Source organism: Cryptomeria japonica, unplaced genomic scaffold (assembly GCF_030272615.1).
Source record: "Cryptomeria japonica unplaced genomic scaffold, Sugi_1.0 HiC_scaffold_974, whole genome shotgun sequence".
In the NCBI taxonomy this organism is placed as follows: domain Eukaryota; kingdom Viridiplantae; phylum Streptophyta; class Pinopsida; order Cupressales; family Cupressaceae; genus Cryptomeria; species Cryptomeria japonica.
The window spans coordinates 10,718-22,500 of NW_026729659.1; the positions used below are offsets into that span (position 1 = coordinate 10,718).

Genomic DNA, 11,783 nt, shown 5'->3' on the forward strand with positions numbered 1-11,783 from the left:
TTGTTCTCGTGGACCCATCATGGGTCTTGGAACGCATTTGTGGTCCTTGGGTCCCATTTTGCATCCCGAAACTTGTGTTTTGGTGCTTGATCCCTATTTTGGGTGCCCACCTTGCACCAAGTGCGCACCCGGGGCAAACCGAGCGCCTTGGTGCACCGGGGCAAGATCGAGCGTGCACCCGAGGCGCCCCGAACATGCACCAAGGTGCACTCGGCCCACATGTGAGCGCAGGTCGTTGCGCCCGAGGTGGTGTGTGGGCACCGCGTTGCAGACGGGACACTGCACGCACACGACGCCCCCTACAGGTGCACGCACGTAGGCCGGGCCGGGTGCACACCCGACGCCCTAGCAAGGTGCGCGCACCCGGGCAGGGCTCACACTTGGCGAACGGGGCGCACTTCGCGAGGGAGGGTGTGCACCTCGACGGGGGTGGGTGGCCGGGGTGGATTCGCACGTGGGTCGCGGTTTGCTAAGTACACACTGCGACAAGCTCATAACGGGTGCGATCATACCAGCGTTAGTGCACCGGATCCCATCAGAACTCCGCAGTTAAGCGCGCTTGGGCCGGAGTAGTACTGGGATGGGTGACCTCCCGGGAAGTCCCGGTGTTGCACCCTTTTTTAGTTTTTCGCCGGGCGTCGCAATGCTATTTGAATAAACCTTTTGCCCGTTTGCGTTCTCGTCGGGGCCGGGCCGGGCCGGGGTGCGCTGCCCGCACTACCGCGCGCGCGGGGGCGACACCGAGCGCGCACCCGAGGCGCCCCGAGCACACAGGCCACGGTGCAACCCGGGCGTTGTGCGCGCACCCCGGTGCGCCCGAGGTGCTGCGCGCGCACCCAGGTGAAATCGGTGTGCACCTCGGCCAGTGCGCGCTCGGTCGAGTCGCGCACGTTGGCCAAGGTGCACGGTGATGTTTCTTACTCTAAGGTTCCGCACCAGACGCCCGGGACAGGTGAGCGAAGCTGGGCGGGGCCGGGTGCGCGGCCGGGGCAGGTGCACGCAGCTGGAGAGAGCTTTGGAGCACACTTCGGAGCGCACCAATGATGCGCTCCATTCAAAAGTTTCCTGAAAAGGCAAAAAAAGTTGAGATTATAGAATTTCCCACTTGAGAGATTGTAAAAAAAAAAAATTTAAAATGAAGGAAACGCGGGTGCCAAGGTGTGCGCAGCCCAGCCAAGGTGTGCGCACCAAGGCGCCCACCCTGGCGAAGGTGCACGCAAGGTGCGCACCCGAGGCAAACCGGACAATTAACCCAACTTTCGACTTCGCGCGCACCTTGGAGCGCACTTCGGAGCGCTCCTTGGTGCGCACCAATCTTGGGCACCTCGGAGTGCACCATGGCGCCCACCAAGGTGCGCACCCGGGGCAAACCGAGCTCCGACTTCGTGCGCACCTTGGAGCGCACGAAAGGTGCGCACCATGGCGCCCACCAAGGTGCGCAGCCCAGCCAAGGCGTGCGCATCAAGGTGCGCACCCTGGCGAAGGTGCGCACCCGGGGCAAACCGAGCTCCGACTTCGTGCGCACCTTGGAGCGCACAAAAGGTGCGCAACCCAGCCAAGGTGTGCGCACCCCGGTCAAACCGAGCTCCGAATCGTGCGCACCAGAGGTGCACGCCATCGTGCGCACCTTGGAGCACACTTCGGAGCCCTCCTTGGTGCGCGCCGATGTTGCGCACCTCGGAGCGCACCCGGGGAAAACAATGCAATTAACCCGACTTTCGACTTCGTGGGCACCTCGGAGCGCTCTCGGGTTCGCACCTCGGAGCACACCGAGGTGCGCACCTTTGATGCGCTGCCTTCACCAATTTCCAGAAAAGGCAAGAAAACATTGAGAAGGTGTGCGCACCGAGGTGCCCACCCTGGCGAAGGTGCACGCGAGGTGCGCACCCGGGGCAAACCGGGCTCCGACTTCGTGCACGCCGCACCTTGGAGCACACTTCGGAGCGCTCCTTGGTGCGCACCAGGGCGCGCAACCCAGCCGAGGTGCCCACCCCGGCGAAGGTGCACGCGAGGTGCGCACCCGGGGCAAACCGGGCTCCGACTTCGTGCACGCCATGGTGCCCACCGCGGCGAAGGTGCACGCGAGGTGCGCACCCGGGGCAAACCGGGCTCCGACTTCGTGCACGCCGCACCTTGGAGCACACTTCGGAGCGCTCCTTGGTGCGCACCATGGTGCCCACCAGGGCGCGCAACCCCGCCGAAGGTGCACGCGAGGTGCGCACCCGGGGCAAACCGGGCTCCGACTTCGTGCACGCCGCACCTTGGAGCACACTTCGGAGCGCTCCTTGGTGCGCACCATGGTGCCCACCAGGGCGCGCAACCCCACCGAAGGTGCACGCGAGGTGCGCACCCGGGGCAAACCGGGCTCCGACTTCGTGCACGCCGCACCTTGGAGCACACTTCGGAGCGCTCCTTGGTGCGCACCAGGGCGCGCAACCCAGCCGAGGTGCCCACCCCGGCGAAGGTGCGTACCCGGGGCAAACCGGGCTCCGACTTCGTGCACGCCGCACCTTGGAGCACACTTCGGAGCGCTCCTTGGTGCGCACCATGGTGCCCACCAGGCCGCGCAACCCAGCCAAGGTGTGCGCACCAAGGTGCACGCGAGGTGCGCACCCGGGGCAAACCGGGGTCCGACTTCGTGCACGCCGCACCTTGGAGCACACATCGGGGCGCTCCCGGGTTCGCACCGGCGTTGCGCACCGTGGTGGGCACCTCGGAGCACACCAAGGTGGGCAGCGAGGTGCGCACCTTTGATGCGATGCCTTCACTAATTTCCATAAAAGGCAAAAAAAAAACGAGATTTTAAAATTTCCGTTTTGAAAGATAGTGAGAAAAAGGGAATGCTGGTGCCATCTTGAGCCCGCCCTGGTGCGCAGCCCAGCCAAGGTGTGCGCACCAAGGTGCCCACCCTGGCGAAGGTGCGCGCCCGGGCAATTAACCCAACTTCCAACTTCGCGCGCGCCAGGGTGGGAGCGCACCCAACAACCGGGCCTGGGAAGAGCCAATGCGAGAAACCCCACCAAACGCTCTGACAAAAAAAGAGGGGGCGCTCCAGTAACCCCGCTTCGGAGCGCACCCTGGGCAAACCCAGCCAAGGTGCCCACCCCGGCCAAGGTGCAGGCGAGGTGCGCACCCGGGGCAAACCGGGCTCCGACAACGTGCACGCCGCACCTTGGAGCACACTTCGTAGCGCTCCCGGGTGCGCACCTCAGAGCACACCAAGGTGGGCAGCGAGGTGCGCACCTTTGATGCGCTGCCTTCACTAATTTCCAGAAAAGGCAAAAAAAAAAGGAGATTTTAAAATTTCCGTTTTGAAAGATAGTGAAAAAAACGGAACGCGCGTGCCATCTTGAGCCCGCCCTGGTGCGCAGCCCAGGTAAGGTGCCCACCCTGGCAAAGGTGCGCACCCGGGCAATTAACCCTACTTCCGACTTCGTGCGCGCCAGGGTGGCAACCGGGCCTCGGAAGAGCCAATGCGAGAAACCCCACCAAACGCTCCGACAAAAAAAGAGGCGGCGCTCCAATAACCCCGCTTCGGAGCGCAGCCGGGGCAAACCCAGCCAAGGTGCCCACCCCGACGAAGGTGCACGCGAGGTGCGCACCCGGGGCAAACCGGGCTCCGACAACGTGCACGCAGCACCTTGGAGCACACTTCGAAGCACTCCCGGGTGCCCACCGGCGTTGCGCACCGTGGTGGGCAGCGAGGTGCGCACCTTTGATGCGCTGCCTTCACTAATTTCCAGAAAAAGGCAAAAAAAAATGAGATTTTAAAATTTCCGTTTTGAAAGATAGTGAAAAAAAAGGAACGCGGGTGCCATCTTGAGCCCGCCCTGGTGCGCAGCCCAGGCAAGGCATGCGCACCAAGGTGCCCACCCGAGGTGCACACCCGGGGCAAACCGGGCTCCGACTTCGTGCAGGCCGCACCTTGGAGCACACTTCGGAGCGCTCCTTGGTGCGCACCATGGTGCCCACCAGGGCGCGCAACCCAGCCAAGGTCTGCACACCAAGGTGCCCACCCCGGCGAAGGTGCACGCGAGGTGCGCACCCGGGGCAAACCGGGCTCCGACTTCGTGCACGCCATGGTGCCCACCGCGGCGAAGGTGCACGCGAGGTGCGCACCCGGGGCAAACCGGGCTCCGACTTCGTGCACGCCGCACCTTGGAGCACACTTCGGAGCGCTCCTTGGTGCGCACCATGGTGCCCACCAGGGCGCGCAACCCAGCCAAGGTGTGCGCACCAAGGTGCACGCGAGGTGCGCACCCGGGGCAAACCGGGGTCCGACTTCGTGCACGCCGCACCTTGGAGCACACATCGGAGCGCTCCCAGGTTCGCACCAGCGTTGCGCACCTTTGATGCGCTGCCTTCACTAATTTCAAGAAAAGGCAAAAAAAAACGAGATTTTAAAATTTCCGTTCTGAAAGATAGTGAAAAAAACGGAACGCGGGTGCCATCTTGAGCCCTTCCTGGTGCGCAGCCCAGGCAAGTTGTGCGCACCAAGGTGCCCACCCTGGCGGAGGTGCGCGCCCGGGGCAATCCGGGCTCCGACTTCGTGCACTGCATGGTGCCCACCAAGGCGCGCAACCCAGCCAAGGTGCCCACCGCAGCGAAGGTGCACGCGAGGTGCGCACCCGAGGTGCACACCCGGGGCAAACCGGGCTCCGACTTCGTGCACGCCGCACCTTGGAGCACACTTCAGAGCGCTCCTTGGTGCGCACCAGGGCGCGCAACCCAGCCGAGGTGCCCACCCCGGCGAAGGTGCACGCGAGGTGCGCACCCGGGGCAAACCGGGCTCCGACTTCGTGCACGCCATGGTGCCCACCGCGGCGAAGGTGCGCACCCGGGGCAAACCGGGCTCCGACTTCGTGCACGCCGCACCTTGGAGCACACTTCGGAGCGCTCCTTGGTGCGCACCATGGTGCCCACCAGGCCGCGCAACCCAGCCAAGGTGTGCGCACCAAGGTGCACGCGAGGTGCGCACCCGGGGCAAACCGGGGTCCGACTTCGTGCACGCCGCACCTTGGAGCACACATCGGGGCGCTCCCGGGTTCGCACCGGCGTTGCGCACCGTGGTGGGCACCTCGGAGCACACCAAGGTGGGCAGCGAGGTGCGCACCTTTGATGCGATGCCTTCACTAATTTCCATAAAAGGCAAAAAAAAAACGAGATTTTAAAATTTCCGTTTTGAAAGATAGTGAGAAAAAGGGAATGCTGGTGCCATCTTGAGCCCGCCCTGGTGCGCAGCCCAGCCAAGGTTTGCGCACCAAGGTGCCCACCCTGGCGAAGGTGTGCGCCCGGGCAATTAACCCAACTTCCAACTTCGCGCGCGCCAGGGTGGGAGCGCACCCAACAACCGGGCCTGGGAAGAGCCAATGCGAGAAACCCCACCAAACTCTCTGACAAAAAAAGAGGGGGCGCTCCAGTAACCCCGCTTCGGAGCGCACCCTGGGCAAACCCAGCCAAGGTGCCCACCCCGGCCAAGGTGCAGGCGAGGTGCGCACCCGGGGCAAACCGGGCTCCGACAACGTGCACGCCGCACCTTGGAGCACACTTCGTAGCGCTCCCGGGTGCGCACCTCAGAGCACACCAAGGTGGGCAGCGAGGTGCGCACCTTTGATGCGCTGCCTTCACTAATTTCCAGAAAAGGCAAAAAAAAAAGGAGATTTTAAAATTTCCGTTTTGAAAGATAGTGAAAAAAACGGAACGCGCGTGCCATCTTGAGCCCGCCCTGGTGCGCAGCCCAGGTAAGGTGCCACCCTGGCAAAGGTGCGCACCCGGGCAATTAACCCTACTTCCGACTTCGTGCGCGCCAGGGTGGCAACCGGGCCTCGGAAGAGCCAATGCGAGAAACCCCACCAAACGCTCCGACAAAAAAAGAGGCGGCGCTCCAATAACCCCGCTTCGGAGCGCAGCCGGGGCAAACCAAGCCAAGGTGCCCACCCCGACGAAGGTGCACGCGAGGTGCGCACCCGGGGCAAACCGGGCTCCGACAACGTGCACGCAGCACCTTGGAGCACACTTCGAAGCACTCCCGGGTGCCCACCGGCGTTGCGCACCGTGGTGGGCAGCGAGGTGCGCACCTTTGATGCGCTGCCTTCACTAATTTCCAGAAAAAGGCAAAAAAAAATGAGATTTTAAAATTTCCGTTTTGAAAGATAGTGAAAAAAAAGGAACGCGGGTGCCATCTTGAGCCCGCCCTGGTGCGCAGCCCAGGCAAGGCATGCGCACCAAGGTGCCCACCCGAGGTGCACACCCGGGGCAAACCGGGCTCCGACTTCGTGCAGGCCGCACCTTGGAGCACACTTCGGAGCGCTCCTTGGTGCGCACCATGGTGCCCACCAGGGCGCACCCGAGGCAAACCGGGCTCCGACTTCGTGCACGCCGCACCTTGGAGCACACATCGGAGCGCTCCCAGGTTCGCACCAGCGTTGCGCACCTTTGATGCGCTGCCTTCACTAATTTCCAGAAAAGGCAAAAAAAAACGATATTTTAAAATTTCCGTTCTGAAAGATAGTGAAAAAAACGGAACGCGGGTGCCATCTTGAGCCCTTCCTGATGCGCAGCCCAGGCAAGTTGTGCGCACCAAGGTGCCCACCCTGGCGGAGGTGCGCGCCCGGGGCAAACCGGGCTCCGACTTCGTGCACTGCATGGTGCCCACCAAGGCGCGCAACCCAGCCAAGGTGCCCACCGCAGCGAAGGTGCACGCGAGGTGCGCACCCGAGGTGCACACCCGGGGCAAACCGGGCTCCGACTTCGTGCACGCCGCACCTTGGAGCACACTTCAGAGCGCTCCTTGGTACGCACCAGGGCGCGCAACCCAGCCAAGGTGCTCACCCCGGCGAAGGTGCACGCGAGGTGCGCACCCGGGGCAAACCGGGCTCGGACTTCGTGCACGCCGCACCTTGGAGCACACATCGGAGCGCTCCCGGGTTCGCACCAGCATTGCGCACCTTTGATGCGCTGCCTTCACTAATTTCCAGAAAAGGCAAAAAAAAGAAAAAAATGAGATTTTAAAATTTCCGTTTTGAAAGATAGTGAAAAAAACGGAACGCGGGTGCCATCTTGAGCCCGCCCTGGTGTGCAGCCCAGGCAAGTTGTGCGCACCAAGGCACCCACCCTGGCCAAGGTGGGTCACGGGGTGGGTCCTAGGGTGGGTAACGGGGTGGGTACTAAGGTGCGTGCCAAGGTGGGTCATAGGGTGGGTGCCAAGGTGGGCACCAGGGTGGGTGTGCACCAACCCTAGCCAGGGTAGGTCACGGGGTGGTTGTCGGGGTGGGCGTCAAGGAGCCAAGGTGGGTGGCAAGTAGCCAAGTTGCGTGCCAAGGTGGGTGTCGGGGTGGGTGCCAAGGATCCAAGGTGGGTGCCAAGGAACCAAGGTGGGTGTCTGGGTGGGTGCCGAGGTGGGAGCCAGGGTGGGTCCCAAGGTGAGTGCAAAGGTGGGTGCCAGGGTCAAGGTGAGTGCCAATGTGGGTTCCAAGGTGCCAGGGTCAGGGTGAGTGCCAATGTGGGTTCAAAGGTGCTAAGTTGGGTGCGAGGTTGGGTGCGAGGGTGGGTGGGTGCCAAGGTGTGCTAGGTGGAAGCCCGGGTGGGTCGGCATCCCATGGGTGTCGAGTTGGGTGCCTGATGGGTGCTTCTTGTCAAGTTTTAGTCGTCGGGACTCATTTCGAGCCTTAGAGGTCGTTTCTTGTCCGGTTGCCCTGTCTTCGACCTGGGAACCCAATTTTGGTCCTCGGGTCCCATTTTTTTTTGTCTCGCATCCCACTTTTGGCCTGTGGCCTTTTCGGGGTCGATTCTCGTTTTGGGCATCAGAGCATGTTTCTTCTCCTAAAACCCAATATTTGTTTATTAAGTCTCGGAACACATTTTTGTTCTCGTGGACCCATCATGGGTCTTGGAACGCATTTGTGGTCCTTGGGTCCCATTTTGCATCCCGAAACTTGTGTTTTGGTGCTTGATCCCTATTTTGGGTGCCCACCTTGCACCAAGTGCGCACCCGGGGCAAACCGAGCGCCTTGGTGCACCGGGGCAAGATCGAGCGTGCACCCGAGGCGCCCCGAACATGCACCAAGGTGCACTCGGCCCACATGTGAGCGCAGGTCGTTGCGCCCGAGGTGGTGTGTGGGCACCGCGTTGCAGACGGGACACTGCACGCACACGACGCCCCCTACAGGTGCACGCACGTAGGCCGGGCCGGGTGCACACCCGACGCCCTAGCAAGGTGCGCGCACCCGGGCAGGGCTCACACTTGGCGAACGGGGCGCACTTCGCGAGGGAGGGTGTGCACCTCGACGGGGGTGGGTGGCCGGGGTGGATTCGCACGTGGGTCGCGGTTTGCTAAGTACACACTGCGACAAGCTCATAACGGGTGCGATCATACCAGCGTTAGTGCACCGGATCCCATCAGAACTCCGCAGTTAAGCGCGCTTGGGCCGAAGTAGTACTGGGATGGGTGACCTCCCGGGAAGTCCCGGTGTTGCACCCTTTTTTAGTTTTTCGCCGGGCATCGCAATGCTATTTGAATAAACCTTTTGCCCGTTTGCGTTCTCGTCGGGGCCGGGCCGGGCCGGGGTGCGCTGCCCGCACTACCGCGCGCGCGGGGGCGACACCGAGCGCGCACCCGAGGCGCCCCGAGCACACAGGCCACGGTGCAACCCGGGCGTTGTGCGCGCACCCCGGTGCGCCCGAGGTGCTGCGCGCGCACCCAGGTGAAATCGGTGTGCACCTCGGCCAGTGCGCGCTCGGTCGAGTCGCGCACGTTGGCCAAGGTGCACGGTGATGTTTCTTACTCTAAGGTTCCGCACCAGACGCCCGGGACAGGTGAGCGAAGCTGGGCGGGGCCGGGTGCGCGGCCGGGGCAGGTGCACGCAGCTGGAGAGAGCTTTGGAGCACACTTCGGAGCGCACCAATGATGCGCTCCATTCAAAAGTTTCCTGAAAAGGCAAAAAAAGTTGAGATTATAGAATTTCCCACTTGAGAGATTGTAAAAAAAAAAAATTTAAAATGAAGGAAACGCGGGTGCCAAGGTGTGCGCAGCCCAGCCAAGGTGTGCGCACCAAGGCGCCCACCCTGGCGAAGGTGCACGCAAGGTGCGCACCCGAGGCAAACCGGACAATTAACCCAACTTTCGACTTTGCGCGCACCTTGGAGCGCACTTCGGAGCGCTCCTTGGTGCGCACCAATCTTGGGCACCTCGGAGTGCACCATGGCGCCCACCAAGGTGCGCACCCGGGGCAAACCGAGCTCCGACTTCGTGCGCACCTTGGAGCGCACGAAAGGTGCGCACCATGGCGCCCACCAAGGTGCGCAGCCCAGCCAAGGCGTGCGCATCAAGGTGCGCACCCTGGCGAAGGTGCGCACCCGGGGCAAACCGAGCTCCGACTTCGTGCGCACCTTGGAGCGCACAAAAGGTGCGCAACCCAGCCAAGGTGTGCGCACCCCGGTCAAACCGAGCTCCGAATCGTGCGCACCAGAGGTGCACGCCATCGTGCGCACCTTGGAGCACACTTCGGAGCCCTCCTTGGTGCGCGCCGATGTTGCGCACCTCGGAGCGCACCCGGGGAAAACAATGCAATTAACCCGACTTTCGACTTCGTGGGCACCTCGGAGCGCTCTCGGGTTCGCACCTCGGAGCACACCGAGGTGCGCACCTTTGATGCGCTGCCTTCACCAATTTCCAGAAAAGGCAAGAAAACATTGAGAAGGTGTGCGCACCGAGGTGCCCACCCTGGCGAAGGTGCACGCGAGGTGCGCACCCGGGGCAAACCGGGCTCCGACTTCGTGCACGCCGCACCTTGGAGCACACTTCGGAGCGCTCCTTGGTGCGCACCAGGGCGCGCAACCCAGCCGAGGTGCCCACCCCGGCGAAGGTGCACGCGAGGTGCGCACCCGGGGCAAACCGGGCTCCGACTTCGTGCACGCCATGGTGCCCACCGCGGCGAAGGTGCACGCGAGGTGCGCACCCGGGGCAAACCGGGCTCCGACTTCGTGCACGCCGCACCTTGGAGCACACTTCGGAGCGCTCCTTGGTGCGCACCATGGTGCCCACCAGGGCGCGCAACCCCGCCGAAGGTGCACGCGAGGTGCGCACCCGGGGCAAACCGGGCTCCGACTTCGTGCACGCCGCACCTTGGAGCACACTTCGGAGCGCTCCTTGGTGCGCACCATGGTGCCCACCAGGGCGCGCAACCCCGCCGAAGGTGCACGCGAGGTGCGCACCCGGGGCAAACCGGGCTCCGACTTCGTGCACGCCGCACCTTGGAGCACACTTCGGAGCGCTCCTTGGTGCGCACCAGGGCGCGCAACCCAGCCGAGGTGCCCACCCCGGCGAAGGTGCGTACCCGGGGCAAACCGGGCTCCGACTTCGTGCACGCCGCACCTTGGAGCACACTTCGGAGCGCTCCTTGGTGCGCACCATGGTGCCCACCAGGCCGCGCAACCCAGCCAAGGTGTGCGCACCAAGGTGCACGTGAGGTGCGCACCCGGGGCAAACCGGGGTCCGACTTCGTGCACGCCGCACCTTGGAGCACACATCGGGGCGCTCCCGGGTTCGCACCGGCGTTGCGCACCGTGGTGGGCACCTCGGAGCACACCAAGGTGGGCAGCGAGGTGCGCACCTTTGATGCGATGCCTTCACTAATTTCCATAAAAGGCAAAAAAAAAACGAGATTTTAAAATTTCCGTTTTGAAAGATAGTGAGAAAAAGGGAATGCTGGTGCCATCTTGAGCCCGCCCTGGTGCGCAGCCCAGCCAAGGTGTGCGCACCAAGGTGCCCACCCTGGCGAAGGTGCGCGCCCGGGCAATTAACCCAACTTCCAACTTCGCGCGCGCCAGGGTGGGAGCGCACCCAACAACCGGGCCTGGGAAGAGCCAATGCGAGAAACCCCACCAAACGCTCTGACAAAAAAAGAGGGGGCGCTCCAGTAACCCCGCTTCGGAGCGCACCCTGGGCAAACCCAGCCAAGGTGCCCACCCCGGCCAAGGTGCAGGCGAGGTGCGCACCCGGGGCAAACCGGGCTCCGACAACGTGCACGCCGCACCTTGGAGCACACTTCGTAGCGCTCCCGGGTGCGCACCTCAGAGCACACCAAGGTGGGCAGCGAGGTGCGCACCTTTGATGCGCTGCCTTCACTAATTTCCAGAAAAGGCAAAAAAAAAAGGAGATTTTAAAATTTCCGTTTTGAAAGATAGTGAAAAAAACGGAACGCGCGTGCCATCTTGAGCCCGCCCTGGTGCGCAGCCCAGGTAAGGTGCCCACCCTGGCAAAGGTGCGCACCCGGGCAATTAACCCTACTTCCGACTTCGTGCGCGCCAGGGTGGCAACCGGGCCTCGGAAGAGCCAATGCGAGAAACCCCACCAAACGCTCCGACAAAAAAAGAGGCGGCGCTCCAATAACCCCGCTTCGGAGCGCAGCCGGGGCAAACCCAGCCAAGGTGCCCACCCCGACGAAGGTGCACGCGAGGTGCGCACCCGGGGCAAACCGGGCTCCGACAACGTGCACGCAGCACCTTGGAGCACACTTCGAAGCACTCCCGGGTGCCCACCGGCGTTGCGCACCGTGGTGGGCAGCGAGGTGCGCACCTTTGATGCGCTGCCTTCACTAATTTCCAGAAAAAGGCAAAAAAAAATGAGATTTTAAAATTTCCGTTTTGAAAGATAGTGAAAAAAAAGGAACGCGGGTGCCATCTTGAGCCCGCCCTGGTGCGCAGCCCAGGCAAGGCATGCGCACCAAGGTGCCCACCCGAGGTGCACACCCGGGGCAAACCGGGCTCCGACTTCGTGCAGGCCG

At 63.1% G+C, this 11,783-nt stretch overlaps 2 non-coding genes across 2 annotated transcripts; both read left to right on the plus strand.

Annotated features, from left to right (window-relative positions):
- Nucleotides 1-498: 498 nt before the first annotated feature.
- LOC131873000 (5S ribosomal RNA) lies at nucleotides 499-617 on the plus strand. The gene has a single exon (XR_009371041.1). It is a non-coding gene; the product is annotated as a 5S ribosomal RNA (ribosomal RNA).
- A 7,743-nt stretch (nucleotides 618-8,360) lies between these two features.
- On the plus strand, nucleotides 8,361-8,479 carry LOC131873005 (5S ribosomal RNA). Its single transcript, XR_009371046.1, has one exon. It is a non-coding gene; the product is annotated as a 5S ribosomal RNA (ribosomal RNA).
- Nucleotides 8,480-11,783: the final 3,304 nt, after the last annotated feature.